The sequence below is a fragment of the Pinus tabuliformis genome, chromosome 2_2, assembly GCF_031772625.1.
Source record: "Pinus tabuliformis cultivar Carrire ecotype Pingquan chromosome 2_2, CPIR1, whole genome shotgun sequence".
NCBI lineage: Eukaryota > Viridiplantae > Streptophyta > Pinopsida > Pinales > Pinaceae > Pinus > Pinus tabuliformis.
In genome coordinates this window covers 1,169,208,505-1,169,225,203 of record NC_142300.1, presented here as the reverse complement: position 1 = coordinate 1,169,225,203, position 16,699 = coordinate 1,169,208,505, and positions in this window count along the sequence as shown.

Genomic DNA, 16,699 nt, shown 5'->3' with positions numbered 1-16,699 from the left:
TTTAGGAATTGTATCTACATCTCGTGGTGATCCAAAAAGGCAAACTTCTAAGAAAGATCAACCTAAAATAAATTGAATGAACTTAACAACGCTTTGTAACTTAACGCACAACATAGAGGTCTAGGCTAGAGACGTGTTCGGGCGTCGTAAAACCTGGTGACTGTCGGCCTCACTGATGGTTGGGTGATTCCTCCTGAGAGACGATAAGTGCCAGTACGGATTGTGCTCCCACGTACCATTGAGTATATATTGGGAGACCCCTATAGGCATAAAACCTTTATCCATAGGAAGCCGTGTCGACCGCCCTACTAATCGCAATGCACTGAACACAGCATTCGGGAAGATTGACCGCCCGTACCTTAAAAAGTATTCTGCGGTTTTGCGAAAGGTTTGGCACACCCTCTACCTAGAACTCCAGAGCAGTCCCTTTCGTTCCTTTTCAGACTCCTTAACAGAAAAGGTCCATCTGAGCACTTGTCACTTCAGGCTCATTAAAAATCGAAGGAGACTAGAGTCACCTTTTGCTTTTTCTCGACTCTTTAAAATTGAAAAAGAAAGTTGTGTCCAAAGCATCTAAAATTAATTTAATTCGGAAACGTATTTCCCCTTTTGTATTTTAGTTGATCGAGTAATCCGCAATCGTGGAAGAAAGTCAATTGAAACCCCATCGTTCGCGGAGGCTTACGAGTCAACCGTCTTTGTCTCCGGAATCAAAAACAGTACAGACAAAGCGAACTCGTTTAACTGGTTCGAAATCTCCTATTAAAGTTAGAACAAGTGTTCCAACGACATCCGAGATTCCGGTTACTCCAAACATTTCTGGAAACCCTGCCTCTACAGAAGAAGTTCAACAGCCATAGAGGGACAGTGATACTGACCCTAGTCTGAGAGCAAACACTTGTGTTACTGAACCAGTTCCATCTGCAACCGGTTCGGAGAGTCTTGCTCCTCAAACAACTGTCGTTGTCGATTCAACCCCTTCTTCGGCACCAGAAATATTTTACGGACCTGACGGTCTTCCCCTTCCACCTGGTTTGATTGCGATAGAGGAAATTGTAGAAGATCCGCAAGCAAGTACTCCAACACATTTTGGAGTCGGGGTCACTCTGTTTCCTTCGACATCAGAAGTTAGTCTACCACCAGTGGAAGTTCCTGTAGAATCGCTAGGTAATCTTTTGGATAGACTCAAAATGTCTGAACAACCGTCAACATCTAGGACTGTGTCGACTGACACAACGACAGCAGAACTCCCTGCCGTCACTCCGACAATGTTTGCCGGCGTACCATCTGTCCCGACTAGCTCACAACCGCTAGAAGGAGTCCATGCAGGGGCTATTTCGACAGTATGGTCCGTTCCTGTTTGTTCCTCCGGAATAATATCTAGTAACTCTTATGTTGAGACTCGCCAAATTGATCCATTTGGAGGTCAATTTGGGCAATCCAGTCCCCAAGGGCAGACAATCCCCTTGAGTTCCGGATTACCACTGTATGGGGGGCAGTATGCCCTTTCATTACCCCCTCCGAGAGGATATCCATACGGGAGTTCACAACAGTATTCAGGATATACTGGAATTACATCAAGTGGTTGGGTACCTATACTACCCCAACAACCAAGAGTTGTGTATTCTATGCAACAATATGTACCTATGTCGAACATCCCGACTACACCAGCTATTGTGACAGTGTCACAAGTTCAAACGCTGCCTGTTGTATGTCAACCTCAAATTTCTCAGGTTGTAATGCAACAGCCCCTTGACCCTGTGACTCAACCACAATCGCCAACTGGAGGGGTGACACAGGTCCAAACGGGTACAATTACCCCACACATTGGTCCAACGGTTAGTATAGCGCAACAGAACATGGCTTCACAACCGTGGCTGGTGCAAATACCAGCAACCACAATTCCAACAAGTATACCAAGGTTCTGAGCAGCAGATCTTTGCGAACAGTGGACAGCCGTACATTCAAAACGGTCAAAATCAACCACTTTACAATGGTCATGTCCACCAACCGTATCAGTCATACCAACATCAACTACATTATGCTAGTATGCAAAGGCCAACTGCTCAGGCAATTCCATCATATCCTGGGTATGCTTCACCTAACCTGAATCAACAATTACCATTCGTGGAAACTTTAGAGTTACCTGATTTACACCGGTTAACAAACGATCCAATTGCTTACGCCCCTTGGTGGCCAGCGATCCCTCATAAACTTCCATCAGATATTCCTAAATTTAATGGAAATCCAGGTGAAGATCCATCGAATCACGTGATGACATTTCATCTATGGTGTTCATCAAACACCCTAAATGATGATTCGATAAGACTTCGCCTTTTTCAGAGGACGTTAATGGGTCCAGCGGCAAAATGGTATATTGAATTGCCTAGAGCTTTGTTCGACAACTTCAGTACCTTAGCCACGACTTTCTTAACCCATTTTCAATTACCGATAAGGTATGAAACGGGAACGGAACTCCTAACCAACTTCAAACAGACAACCGCCACTCACATATCTGGTCATATACATGAGTGGCGACGTCGTCGTAGGATGGTAAAAACGTACATTCTCGATCAGCTATTAGCTAAATGGTTTATCAAATCCTTACTTCCTACAATCACGGAAGATGTGGCAAAGGGGGGAGTCGTAACGGAAGAGCAAGTCATCACTCGTGCGCAATATCTAGACTTGGTCTATACTCAGTCTGGCACGCTCTACGACAAAATACCTGACGCCCCTAGACCGGAATTCTCAATTCCTCCTCCTCCTAAATCAAACAATGACTCTCACGCCGGCGATGGCGTGATTGGCACTACAAATGCGAAATCGACAAAGGCTACGTCCAAGAAATCCCATAAGATTTCAGATCAAAATGAAAAAGACGAAATTCTTGCTTCGGAAGTAAATTCCGTATCAGCAGATAAAGGCAAAGAAACCAAACAACCAGGAAGCAAGAAGAAACAAGGCAAAGGGAAGAAGAAGAAACAGGGTGAGTCATCTCCTGAAAAAACTTCTTCAGACCCTCCTGGAAATAGGAAACCCCCCTTTCGGTGTCAGATATGTGATGAGAATCACGGGATGAGAGAATGTCCATACAAAGCTGAGCTTAAAAGATTCTTTAAAAGTTCGCAAACCTCAGCTGTGTTAACTGATCCGTTTCCAAATCTAGGAACAAATCTGGTTGAAAGTGAAAATGCTTCCCCGTCGCAAGTGCTAATGTTGTCGATTTCGAAGCAGCAAAATGATGCTTTGATTTCGACAAGGAACAAAGATTACGGGAATCCGCAGCTGTCGAACGACAGGGATAAAGATCAACCAAGTAGTTCGACAACAACTTCGACAGAAGTTGTTCCACCCATCATTCCTGAATTAACAATAAAACCGCCAAAGGGAGTAGTGCACAAGTTGACATTTAATCCCCGCGCTAGAGCAGCACAGCATTATAACATAGTGGAAGATTTGGCCCAATCACCATCCGCTATGTCGACTCTTGAAGTACTAAAAAATTGCCCATCCCAAAGGCAGGCTTTGTTATCAGCCATTGGTGGGGTTGACCCAAAGGATTCCAATCTTGTATCCTTCGACCACAAAGGATACGATCCTCAGTTACCGGCTCAACTAGCTTTCCTTGTTCAAGTGAAAGCCCTCAACAAAACTGTTCATCGAACAATTATTGATGAGGGAGCATCTACATGTATTATGTCTATGAGTTGCTGGAAAACTTTAGGATCTCCAACCTTGTCGCGGTCTGCGACGACGTTAAAAGCATTTGACGGAAGGACATATACCCCATATGGTATCCTAAATAACTTGAAGGTTGAACTAGGGGGAAAAACAGTAGAAATAGATGTTGAAGTCATCGATGGAAATCTTGATTACAACATCCTACTAGGAAGACCATGGATATATACCATGGCCGTAGTTGTGTCGACCTACTTCAGGAAGATTGCATTTCCCTTTCAAGGAGGAATTACAGTCGTCGACCAACAAACTTTCCTCCCCGACAGTTCACAAGTTACGGGAAGCATTACAATGATCCATGGAAGCAATCATTCGCTTCAAAATATTGGAGTAGGTCTCCTAAAAGACCCTGCCTTAATGGGTACTTTTGCCAAACCACCTGCGAGTAATCTAGCGGAAGTGGCCACAGTGGAAACCTACAATATGAAATCTTCTATATCTAATGGATTCCAAAGATTCCTGAACATTTTGTCAGCATGGATCATCGCCATTTTAGAAATATTGTAGAAATCAATTTTCTTGGCCTGGGGGGCAACCCCAAATCAACGCTCATCAAGCGTTTGGATAGATAGATCTAAAGAATATGGTACCCCTTTAGATCCTTGGTCGCAAGTGCATGTCACCGACGAAGGAATTGTCCAATCGATGGTAATTGACGGGGCACCATGGAATGATTCCCACCATCGTTCCATTCTCCCGGATTGTGGAGAAGATACTCAAGATGACCTTTATCATCCTTCAGTTTTCGATTTTCTATCAAATACTGTAAATACAGTGGCCTCCGAGGACGGTTCTTATCTCGTGTCGACCTCGTTAAAAAATGAAACAAGGAGTCATGAGGATAGTTCTTTTAAAGTGGCAACCTCATTAAAAAATGAAACAAATCCCCTTTCCAAATCTCAAAGGTTAACCTTCATTCCAACCACCAAGTTGAATGCAATGAAGCTTGGGGGGCATGCACCTCGATTTGCGTTATTATGCTGGGGGCATGCAAACTTATCACAAGCAGTGTTACTGTAGGGTTCAAGCTCGTTAAAAAATAAACCCGCATCGAGCAGTTTTAGCACATAGTTCATGCTCGTTAAAAAATAAACATAAGATCGAGCAGTTTTAGCACATATTTCATGCTCGTTAAAAAATAAACATAAGATCGAGCAAGTGTTTCAACCCGCGTTTAAGCTCGTTAAAAAATGAACTATCCTCCTGTAAATAACCACCATGAATGTAACATTATCAGCCATTAAAGCCTTGGTCGTGTTTGCACCGTCACCTCCACTTTTCCATTGGCCGATCATTCACCTCCATTTGATTGTTTACCCATTTTGAGGAACAGCTGCGAAGAGTGATTTCACTAGCCATCCTTGTGACACTGCCGTGATTGGAAAATTCCAACCCTTACCTGGAATCAGCTGCTACCCATTTTATCACTCATTCCTCAAAAGACGAGTCTTCTTTAAGCTCTTTTCATCTGACTCGTAAAATATGAAAAGATTGCCGAGTTTTGGCCTTCCAGCTCGTTAAAGCGACCGGAAGTGCTATCCCTCCTCTAGATTTTAATCTTTTTGGACCTGAGGGATTATTGCACAAAAAGATCGAGCGCTTGTGTTGTTCAGCTCGTTAAAACTATCGAAAATTCATCCCTTCTGTATTGTTTTATACTTTTTCGGACTTAAGGGATTAGATGACGAAAAAGGAACTCCGGAGTTAACTTTACGTACCTTTTCAAACTCTCTAAAAATGAAAAGGACCGAGTTATCTTTGTCATTAGACTCGTTAAAAAGATTAATAGCGACAAACTTGTCTTTAGACGAGAACGAGTTTCACTATCGCTAGGCTCGTTAAAACATAGCGATGGGTTTGCCCGAAGGGCAAATTATAGAACAAGCATATGTTATCCTCCTCAAGATTAACAAAAATAAAGAGGTACTGGTCAGCAATAACTGGGGAAAAATTGGGAAGAAACTCAAAGAACCTTTATTGATAGCAAGTCGCTCTTGAACATGACACTTCCACTCCGTGCTTGAGTCGGGTTGGGTTGTTTCATTCACCGGTCACATCACCATGGTCTCGCCATACCATCCACCTTTGGGGTAAATCCTACCAATCCATCATATAAGTGTCGCCGATATGTTCAAGAGAAGTCATCTAGAGAAGTCACCCGTGTCCCATCCACTACCATGCATTATACTTCATTCTTTCATGACCGCCACCCTGAACCATATATCATCATATTGTTTTCACCTCCATCAAAATCATTTGCTCCGTTCCGTGTCATTGATGTGGGATACATCAAGGCCCTCCTTTGACGGATCGCTTCTTGTCGACATCAGCTCATTATCCAAGAAGTTGATCTAGGAACACCCCCTTCAGTACTTTGAAGCTTGCATGCCTCAATGGCAAGTTTCTCACTTCCGGCGACAGGCATACATCAATGACCTTCGACCGAAAGATTTTGCGTGGTGTTCGATGCCAAGTCCTTTATTCACACCATGTGAATTGTACTACAGTACCTTGAGGGTCATGATCATTATCGGTGATTCCTCTCGCGCTTGTTAACAGTTTACATCATTGACTGGTAATCAAGCGATGTCTTTCCATGTTCGACTTCAAAACATTTCTCACATGGATCGACTTGTACTTAGAGTGAAGATCGGACGAGATTGAAGACCCCGGATCTAGTTTCATCCATCCGGGCTACGATATATATTCAGGAAAAATAAAGACATTGACATGTACAACATTGCAGCACAGATAATCATCCTACCAAAAGGATGATGATTTCAGCAGGATCATCAGTCTACCATCAAATGATTGTCTGTCCTATGTACATAAAAATGAATTTATAAAGCTGAGCATGGGAATGCCCGCCTCAGCTAGATCATGAAAACAGTATGAAAATAATGTATTGTATTGTATCTTATTACAGGTCTCCTCCCAGCATTGAATGAACTTCGGATCCTCCTAATAAAGCATTTCACCCGATAAACGGCCTCATACTTTAGGGGGCAACTGTTATAGACATTTTTGTGCCTTACAGCTCTAAGCATGAAATGTCCATGATCCAAGGGATCCAAAGTCCCTAAAAGTGTTGTTCCTGCCCCTAAAGGAACAAGGTCAACCAATGACAGCTTCTCCCAGAAGTTCTCCACCAGAAACTGCTCAAAACTAGTCAAATCAGGATCAATTCAGAAGCTCCACTAGCTGCCTGCATTGCAAAGCACCCAAATGCACTGGCTAGGTGCGTTGCAACGCACTTGAATGCACTACCCAGGTGCGTTGAGCAGGAAATTACAAGTGGCAGAGTCATTCAACGAGGTGGAGAGACAATGGAAGCTTCCAGAATCTTCTCCAATGACACTTGCCTCACTGAATTCGACCAGTGATGAGTAAGAGGCTCTCAATCTCTAAGTGGAAGCAAGAACTGACAGAGAGAAGCCACAAGTCAAAACATAAGCTGACTCATCCTCTTTGCTTACATCTATATATGGATCCCTCATCCCAGAGATCCAGAGGCTGGAATTTGGTACTTTGCAGAGAATTGTTGTTGGTTTGAGATTGAGATTAGTACATTGGGTGATTTATGCTTTGTTGGAGGAGAGGAAGGGATTCCTTTGCTGGGAGGTAGATGCTGGATCGGGACTCACTTGGTTGTATCTCCTCTTGGACTTTCTTATCATATCAATAAAATTATTTGAGTTTCTCCTACATGCTGTGTATCAATGATGTTTTGTTATATTTGCATGTTTAGCTTAATCTGATCCTAAGCTTTTTATGAATGTAAATCTATATCTTCGTGTAGTTTCTCTCTTCTGTGATCTAACAGGAATTTGGTGAAGCTGGGCCGGTAAGAGAGTAGGGAGCTAGGAGCTGTTGAAGAGAGGAGCGATTGGATCAACAAACTAGCGCAAGACACAGGTTAGTTTATCCTTCCTCTTCGTCTACATTTCATAAAGAAGAATACTCAAGTAGTTTTCCTTGTTTGTTGCTAAGGCACTATCACACCTTAGAGTGGGATAGGGGCGTTTTGAATAGATACTTTTCCCAACAACACTCCTAACAAGGTAATATTGTTCCCAGATGGCATCTCAGAAAGAATCCCAAGTGGGTGCGGGTGAAAATAGCGAGGGTTCACTCTCGTCCTTTTGTTCATAGTAGGTTTCCCACCAGTCCTTGACATGTGGGGCGACTTTGAGAAGTGCAAAAGTAATATTTTCCTAATTTGAAAAGTCATGAACTGAAAAATATACTTACAACATATTTAACCATTTATCTATGGCGTCTGCATCTATCGGTCTTTCAAATATGGGAATATTGAAGTTAACTTGTATTGAAAGGAGTGGCACCTCCATAGTGGCTGCTGGATGAAGATGCATCACCCATCAGTAGTCGTCAAAGGATCTAGGAAAATTTATCCATAATCACATCCCTCTATTGCTCGAGGGGTTCCTCAAGCAACGTTTTGAAAGGATCTCCTTCCCCCTCTTATTTCTTTTCTTTCGCCATGGGAGCTCGTCTGCTTTTGCGAGGCTGATCTTCCAATAGTTCAATCAGATCGAGCCCTAACTCCTTATACCCTAACCTCATTGAGGATGTAAATAAAATCAGAGAAAGAGCAGCCTACTCTGATACCATTGATCCGAACTTAAGTAGGAATGCAACAAATTAAAGATATAATCATAAATATAGAGGTGCAATAGATAAACACTTCATTTCATTAATAGAAAAATACTGAACTATACTTACAAATAGAATGGAAATAAGATAGCTCAGGCGATGGTAGCTTATCCCTGAGAAGAGATGTGGTGGCTACATGACTCTAAACTGTGTTACAACGAGGCTTAAAGGCTTATTTATTATTAATAAACAATGGAAAACCCTAAACATCCAAAAACCTAACCCTAGGAGATGAAGCACCAAAATTGTGGGCCTTATTTGGGTAAATTGGTACATCAATTTCCTAGGGTTGTAACTTTGGCATACGATCTCCATTTGGCTATCATAATACCTCATTTAAAATATCTCAAAGAGAAGGCCAAAAAAAACTAGCAAGCTGGTTTGGAATGTTTTTAGTCTCTCCATTATCCCTAAAAACATCATTTAGGGCCTCAAAACAACTCCAGAAGTTCAGGATCGGAAAAAATACCAAAACTAGTAAATCATGCTACAATTCAGGAAACCAAAAAACTAAAAGAGATAGTGTTGGGGGTCCAATTAGAATAGGCGGGTGGCCACCAATATTCACCTAGATCATTCTTCCCCCCTTAGGAAGCAATGGTCCCCATTGTGTTGAGTGCCTCCATAAGATGGGAAAACTTCTGCTGAACTTGGTTCCTAGTGAGCCACTTTCCTTGGTGAAGGAGTTGGTAAGCGTTGACAACCATATATAGTTGGATCTAGTGTGGGTGAGTGTTCTTGATTTGTGTGTCCATGATCTGGTCAGGGGTGGCCTATTCCATGCAGTCAGAGTTTAGCTCTATTGGTGTGAAATGTTCTGCAACATCACATGTGTCCAACAATGGTGGAATGTATGGATAGAGGTGATCTACATTGAACATTGGGTGAAGACCAAGGAATTGTGGAATGCTAAGCTCGAAGGAATTTCCCCCTACAACCTTCGTGATGGTGTATGGTGTTATATACCTAGGGGGGATAATATGGGGTACCAAGGGAGGTACCCAAGGTAATAATGTAATAATGGGATGGGCCATAGTAATAAATAAGGTGGTTAACCCATGTCATGTAAGGGACCACAAGTAGTTAATAATAATGTAATGGGCCCATGGTATTAGTTGATGGTATGAGGAAACCATGGTAATGATGCATGGTATTGTATGTATGAGGCCTATATAAAGGCTAGAGACTCCACATATGAAGGGGAAGAGAAGTATTCTTGTAGGAACAGGCATATAGCTTGTGGAGTGTTCTCCTTCCTTAAGGAGTGAATGTATGGTGTTGCCCTACCATAAGGGTTTTGCTAATAAAGAAGCATTCATATCTATTTTGATCTTGTTCTTTCTTGGGTTTATTTTGTTATCATATATTTTTGTATTAGATCTACAACAAGTGGTATCAGAGCTACAACAAGTGGTATCAGAGCTATAACAATTGGTATTAGAGCTATTTCATATCATATCTATAATTTTTCTGGGTTAGATCTACAACAAGTGGTATCAGAGCACTTTCTTGGGCAAACCGTGGAGAATTTTTTTTTCATTTTTGCAGGGTTTCTTGGGTGGCGAATTTTCAGATCAGATATGTACGTTTTGGTGCAAGATCTGCAGAATCTAATTGCAGATCTGTATTCCTTGTGAAAAAATAGCCAATTTAAAAAAAAAAATTGGTTGAATCGGAGTCCGGATGAAGGAGATATCGCTGATTTAAAAATCAGTGGGGCTGCAGACAATTTTCACGGCAGCGAGTTTTGCGGCGCAGATCTAGAAGTCCTAGTGCAAGCTCTGCAAGATCTAATTGTAGATCTGGAATCTTTGTGAAAAAAAACATGATTTCAAATAAATAATCAGTCAAATCGGAGTCCGGATGAGGGAGATATCGCTGATTTAAAATCAGCTCTTTTTGCAGAATTTTTGGGTGACGGCGGGAAAGTAGCATCGCAGATATGTAATTCTAGTGTCTGAATCATGATTTCTATCACATGGGCAGATGCAGAATGGTTGCTCCATTTCCAAAAACAGGTTATAATAGAGATTCTGAGCAATATTGACGAAACTGTGACAATTTCAAATTTTTGCCAAGTAAGTGAATTTTTCTCAAACCCTCTTCATGGAGAAGCTATATTTTACAGGGAAAGATAATGGTCCTACTATTGGAGAATTCATACAAAGAATAAAGTCCGAATATGGGATATGTTGGAGAACTGTAGTACGGTTTAATTTGAGAGATGAGGCTTACAAATGGTATTTCTCACTTGATATCAAGCAGTTGATCAAACTTTCAGATGCAGAATTTGAAAAAGTCTTTTTGGACAAATGGTCTCGGGCTAGAAAAAAGGAGAATGAGACACATAAGGGTTTAGTTGCTATGGGTGTCTCCTTATTGCAGGTTCATGGATTGATTCAGAAGGAGAAAATCATTGTGTCTATAAATCCGAGTTGCAAGCAAAATCTCATAAATGTCAATTTGGCAAAAAAATTGCAAGTCCCAGCAAAACAAATTACACATACACAGGATGATGATAAGGATGTTCAAATCTATAAGGATTTGAAGCTTTCTATGGATAAGTATGTTTTTCATGGTGATTTTTATGCTTCAGAAATGGATAATATGGATGTTGTTTTGGGATATCCTTGGATGGAATCCGTGGGTACTATCAATATTAATGTGCAGAAGAAATTCCTGAAGCTATGGTATAAAAAGAAGAAAATTACATTACAGGATAGTTCCATCCATAAACAGGTAGAGCACATGGAGGCTGAAGCAGAAGATGTTCAAGGGACTGACATATCAGATGATGAGCCTTTGATGATCGACAATCAAACACAAATAGAGGCTGCAGAAGAAAAGGTTACAGGTGATGATACATCAGAGGAGGGCTCAGTGGTTGAAGTCATATTGAAAAAGAAGACACCACAACAGGCACCACAGCAGGGTGAAGTCAAGCAAAAGCCATCGTGGGTTAAAACTTCAACATATCATCACCCACATCACCCTGCAAGACAACCATCATGGAAACCAAGTAGTTACATGATGGATAGAAAGGAGAGACGATCCACCTACTACACATCAACACAGAAGAGCTACCACGGTCAACTTCCATCTCAAGCGAGCGAGGCACCAGCGAGATCGAGGGTTCACCTTTCTCTTGGATGGCTAGATGCACGTGCATGGTATCAGTGGACTACTCTTTTGAGTAGATCTTATTATTTGTGTTCTTCCCATGTTTCGGGGATGAAACATGCTTAGGGGGGTGGAATGTTATATACCTAGGGGGGATAATATGGGGTACCAAGGGAGGTACCCAAGGTAATAATGTAATAATGGGATGGGCCATAGTAATAAATAAGGTGGTTAACCCATGTCATGTAAGGGACCACAAGTAGTTAATAATAATGTAATGGGCCCATGTTTTTAGTTGATGGTATGAGGAAACCATGGTAATGATGCATGGTATTGTATGTATGAGGCCTATATAAAGGCTAGAGACTCCACATATGAAGGGGAAGAGAAGTATTCTTGTATGAACATGCATATAGCTTGTGGAGTGTTCTCCTTCCTTAAGGAGTGAATGTATGGTGTTTCCCTACCATAAGGGTTTTGCTAATAAAGAAGCATTCATATCTATTTTGATCTTGTTCTTTCTTGGGTTTATTCTGTTATCATATATTTTTGTATTAGATCTACAACATATGGCCCATATCGGAGCAGGTGATGCTTGTTGTGGTGTCTAGAGAGGTGCCCCCTCTGCAAATGTAGCCAAACTTTGTCAACCACCTAGAACTTGTACAACACCCAATGATGATCATGGCACTTCTTGTACTTAGCATTCGCTCTGTCGAATATATCATGGACCTACTGGCGATGTATTGAATGTGCTCAATGAAATTGCTAGCCCTGTTGGCTTTAGACTGGACATGAGTTGAATCTTCCTGAGTATCTACAAATGGTATGGCCACAACAATAGGAAATGATGGCTAGAATCCCAGCCCTACCTGAAAGGGGCTATGCCCCGTAGCTCTATTGTAATTGTGCCAGACATAGGGGAGGCTTTCATCCCATGTGTAGAATTCCTGCAGAAACTTCGATAGATCTAGAATTCTAGTTAAATTAAACACAAGTAGTTTGTTGATATTCAAGAGAGGAGAGAAAGAATTTGCTCCATAAAATCAATGTATTAAATTAATAAAAAATAGTAATACGTGAGCAACCAAACCTCTAATCCCAAAGGGAGTTGGTTATATCGAAATTGTTGAATCTAGAAAACTAGGAAAAAACTAGTAAAAAACTAGAAAAGGCTAAGAAAAGCTAAAGGGAGGCCTAAAATAGAAACAGTGACTCAAAACAAGCTATGCCAACTATCAGCCATGAGGAAAGCATGAGGAGGGGTGCATTTCCCAAGGAAGGCAACTTTAAAACATGCTAAAATGGTCCGAGGGACCAAATCCCTTAATTTAATGGGGAATCTTCATGTGGGGCGCCAATCCTCAAATAACTCAAGTGAATGAGGTGTGGTTACGTGTGAACATGCACTTAGATGTATAAATGGTTTAGGAAAGTGGTTGGACCAATATTTCCATAATATTAAGCCTTTAAAGGCAAAAAGGAAGGGAAAGTTCGTCCACCGAGCTAGTTTACCAAAAACCAAGTGTGAACATGATTTTTAGTGCATGTGGCTAAGTCAAGCATACTTAGGCTAAAAAATAAATGTAGATGTTAGGATTATATTCCAACACGCCCCCTTCATCCTAACTCACTTATCTAAACTGAGTCACGGCCAAGATTCCATGTTAGGTACTCAGGTACAATAAATAAAAGATCCTCATAAAATGAAGAAAGAGGAAAAACCTTGTGGGAACACCCCCCCCCCCCCCCCCAAAAAAAAAAAAAAAAAAAGAGGGGAAAAAAGGGCTAAGTGGCCAGAAGGGCCTACTCAGCTATCTCCACCACTCCAAGAATAGCTCTCAGTTCTGAAAATTTCTTTTCAGTGAAAGACTTGGTGAAGATGTCTGTAACCTGCTGCTCGATGAGGCAATACTACAGTGATATGACTCGGTCACGAATCAGCTCGTGGATGTAAAGCATGTGAATCTCAATGTGCTTGGTCCTTTTCGTCTAAGATAGATCAATCAATATCTAAATGGATCCCTGATTTTCACAAAATATGACAGTCGGAAGTGGATACTGAATACCAAACTTGGAGAGAAGCCCCTGCAACCAAACAACCTGTGTAGCTACATTCACTGTACCTCTACACTTTGCCTCAACTGTAGATAAAGAAATCATGGATTGCTTCTTCCTAGGCCAAAAAAAAGGCCCTGAAACAAAGCTAAAAACATAACCAAAGGTGGACTTGCAGTCTGTACCATCGCCAACCCAATCAGAATCTGTGTAGCTAATCAGTGAAAGTGGGCAATCTACAACGTAAAAGATACCAAAACTGGAAGTACCTTTCACATATCTAAGGATTCACTTTACAGATTTCTAGTGAATCTCATGGGGCTCCTACATATATATGGAATAAACTCCTACTAAAAAAGATATATCAGGTTGGGTGTGAGTAAGATGCAACAAACTCCCAACCAACTATACAGTGTACTATCCACCAAAGGTGTAGTCCCTGCATCCTCAAATCTAATCCCTGAAAGAAAGGCAGATGTTTCTAGCTTTCATTTTGTCATTTGAAAGTGAACAATTAGATATAACACATACTTAGACTATGCCATCTTGATCCCTGAAGTAGACTGAGAAACTTCAGGACCAAGAAAGTAGTGCAACAGTCCCAAATCTGTCATGGAAAATCTTTTGTGCATTGTTGATTTTGTCAAATCAATAGCTGAGGTGAGGTTCCCTGTCATCAATAAATCATATACATAAGATACTATCAGCAAAATAGAATCATCATGTTGCAGAAAATAAGCATTTGGATCAGATTTGCATCAAATGAATCCAATGGAAAGAACGAAAGAATCCATCTTTGCATACCAGGCTCTGGGAGCCTATTTTAGGCCATACAAAGATTTCTTTAATCTACAAACAAGGGAAGAGTTCTGAATATATCCTTATGGATATTCCATATATATATCCCCCTTGAGATCTCCATGAAGAAATTCACTCTTCACATCCATGTGATGAACTTCCCATTTGTGAGAAGTAGCAATGGCTAAAACTAGTCGAATGGAGTCCATTTTTGCAACAGGTGCAAATGTCTCTGTGTACTCTTTGTCATGTACCTGTGAGTATCCCTTTGCAAATAGTCAACCTTTGTAATTACTGATCTCACCATCTACAACAATATTTTCTCAATAGATCCATCGGCATCGAACAAGCTTTCTTCCATTCGGAAGTGGAACCAAGTCCGATGTGTTGTTTTCCATGAGAGGAGAGTACTCTTCATCCATGGAAGCCTCGCAAAGCAGCTTTCCAGTAGCCTAAGAGTGTTAATTTGGATCTAAACAAAGTGTCACATAGAAATGTATGGGAATCAATGGTTTAGTTGCAGCCAGGGCTTGAGGAGCCCCAAAAACTGTGATCTAGTCCTTCTCGCATCTGCAGGATCACGGACTAGTTCACCCGCATCTTGCAGGGTTTTCTTTGCCTAGGTTGGAAGTGGATTTGGAGCAGCCATGACCTACTCCTCATCCTCTAAATCAGATGCAAGAGTCTTCTCTGATGGCTGCTCTAAAGTGCTCAAAGAATTTTTAGACTCCTCCTCATCAGTGGCAACAAGCGATTCCTCGACAGGGTCTGCTAAAAAATCATGTAGTGATTCTTCTTCAAACTTCACACTTCGAGCTACAAGGAAATTTTTAGTGTGAGAGTCCAACAATATATATCCTTTGAAAATTCCAAGATATCCAACAAAGATACATTCAACACTTTGAGGCTCCAAATCCTTCCTCTTATCTATTGGAATGTGAGCCCATGCTCGTAAACCAAAAATGCGAAGGTGTGACACTTTCGGTTTCTTACCGGTCCAACATTCAAATGGAGTGGTGCCTTTGAGTGCTTTGTGAGTAATGTAGTTCTAAATGTATGCTGCATAATTAATAGGTTCATCCCATAGCTTAGGAGCTAATTATTTGTACTGTAGCATATAATTGGCCATCTCTTTTAACAACCACTTTTTCCTCTCCGCGAAACCATTCTGTTTTGGTATATATGGCATTGTGTGTTGTAGCTGTATACCTGCATCAACACAAAGTTGTTGAACATCTTTGTTGACATACTCCCCCCAATTATCAGTACATAGTATCTTAGTCTTACACCTAGACTCATTCTTAGCAAGTGCTTTAAATTCTAAAAGGCATTCAAATAATTCCGATTTTAATTTCAGAAAAAATACCCAAGTGAAGTGAGAGAAATCATCTATGAAGGTAAGTGCATATCGAGCATTACTGATTGAAGGCTGCAAGAATGGGCCCGTGATGTCACTATGAATCAGCCCAAGAGGTGAAGAAGCTCTTTTTGCCTTTCCTTTGTCAAACTTTTTCTCCGGATGCTTGCCAAGAATGCATCCCTAACATACACCGCTTGTGAATTTGCATCCTTCTACCATCCTTTCCTTGCTGAGTTGATGCAGGTACTTATAGTTTATATGGCCAAATATTTCATGCCATAACTTTCTAATATCATTAGATTGTGACAAAAATATAGTGATAATAGATTTAGGAACAAACTGGGAGAAAAGATACAAATGAGAACCATGATCTGCAATTCCATGTGCAAGATGTGAGCTCGTGGAAATGTTCGTAATCATTGCAAAGTCCGGAGTAAACTTCAACTTCCTTCCAGAGCCGGAATGAGTGATCTGATATATCAAGAGAAGATTTGTGGATAGTGAGGGAACATGAAAAACATTTTTGAAGGAGCCCCTTTCAAGGTATACAATTCCTTCTCCGCACACCTTTGCGGGTGTGGTAGCTCCCAAGTAAATTGGCAATCTGGTGCTTTCTTTGATGGAGGAAAATTCGTCTTTTGATGCAGCCATATGGTTCAATTCACCTGAATCAAGGATCCAAGCTGATGGAGTGGATGTGACAGCCATTAAAGCATGACCATCTCGTGTTCTCCCTCTTCCATCTCCCATTCTGTTATCATCCTTCTTCTTTGGATTCTTGAGCATGGTGATATTGTGTTGACGCAATTGCTTAGCCATCTCATTGATTGTTTTCCTCATGAAATTTTCTTGAGGATGAAAAACTTTGGAAAAATAGCTACAAATTTTTCTTTCCTTCTTCCTCTTACCCTTAGGCAAAGAAGATCTCTGAATATTGTACGGGTCTCT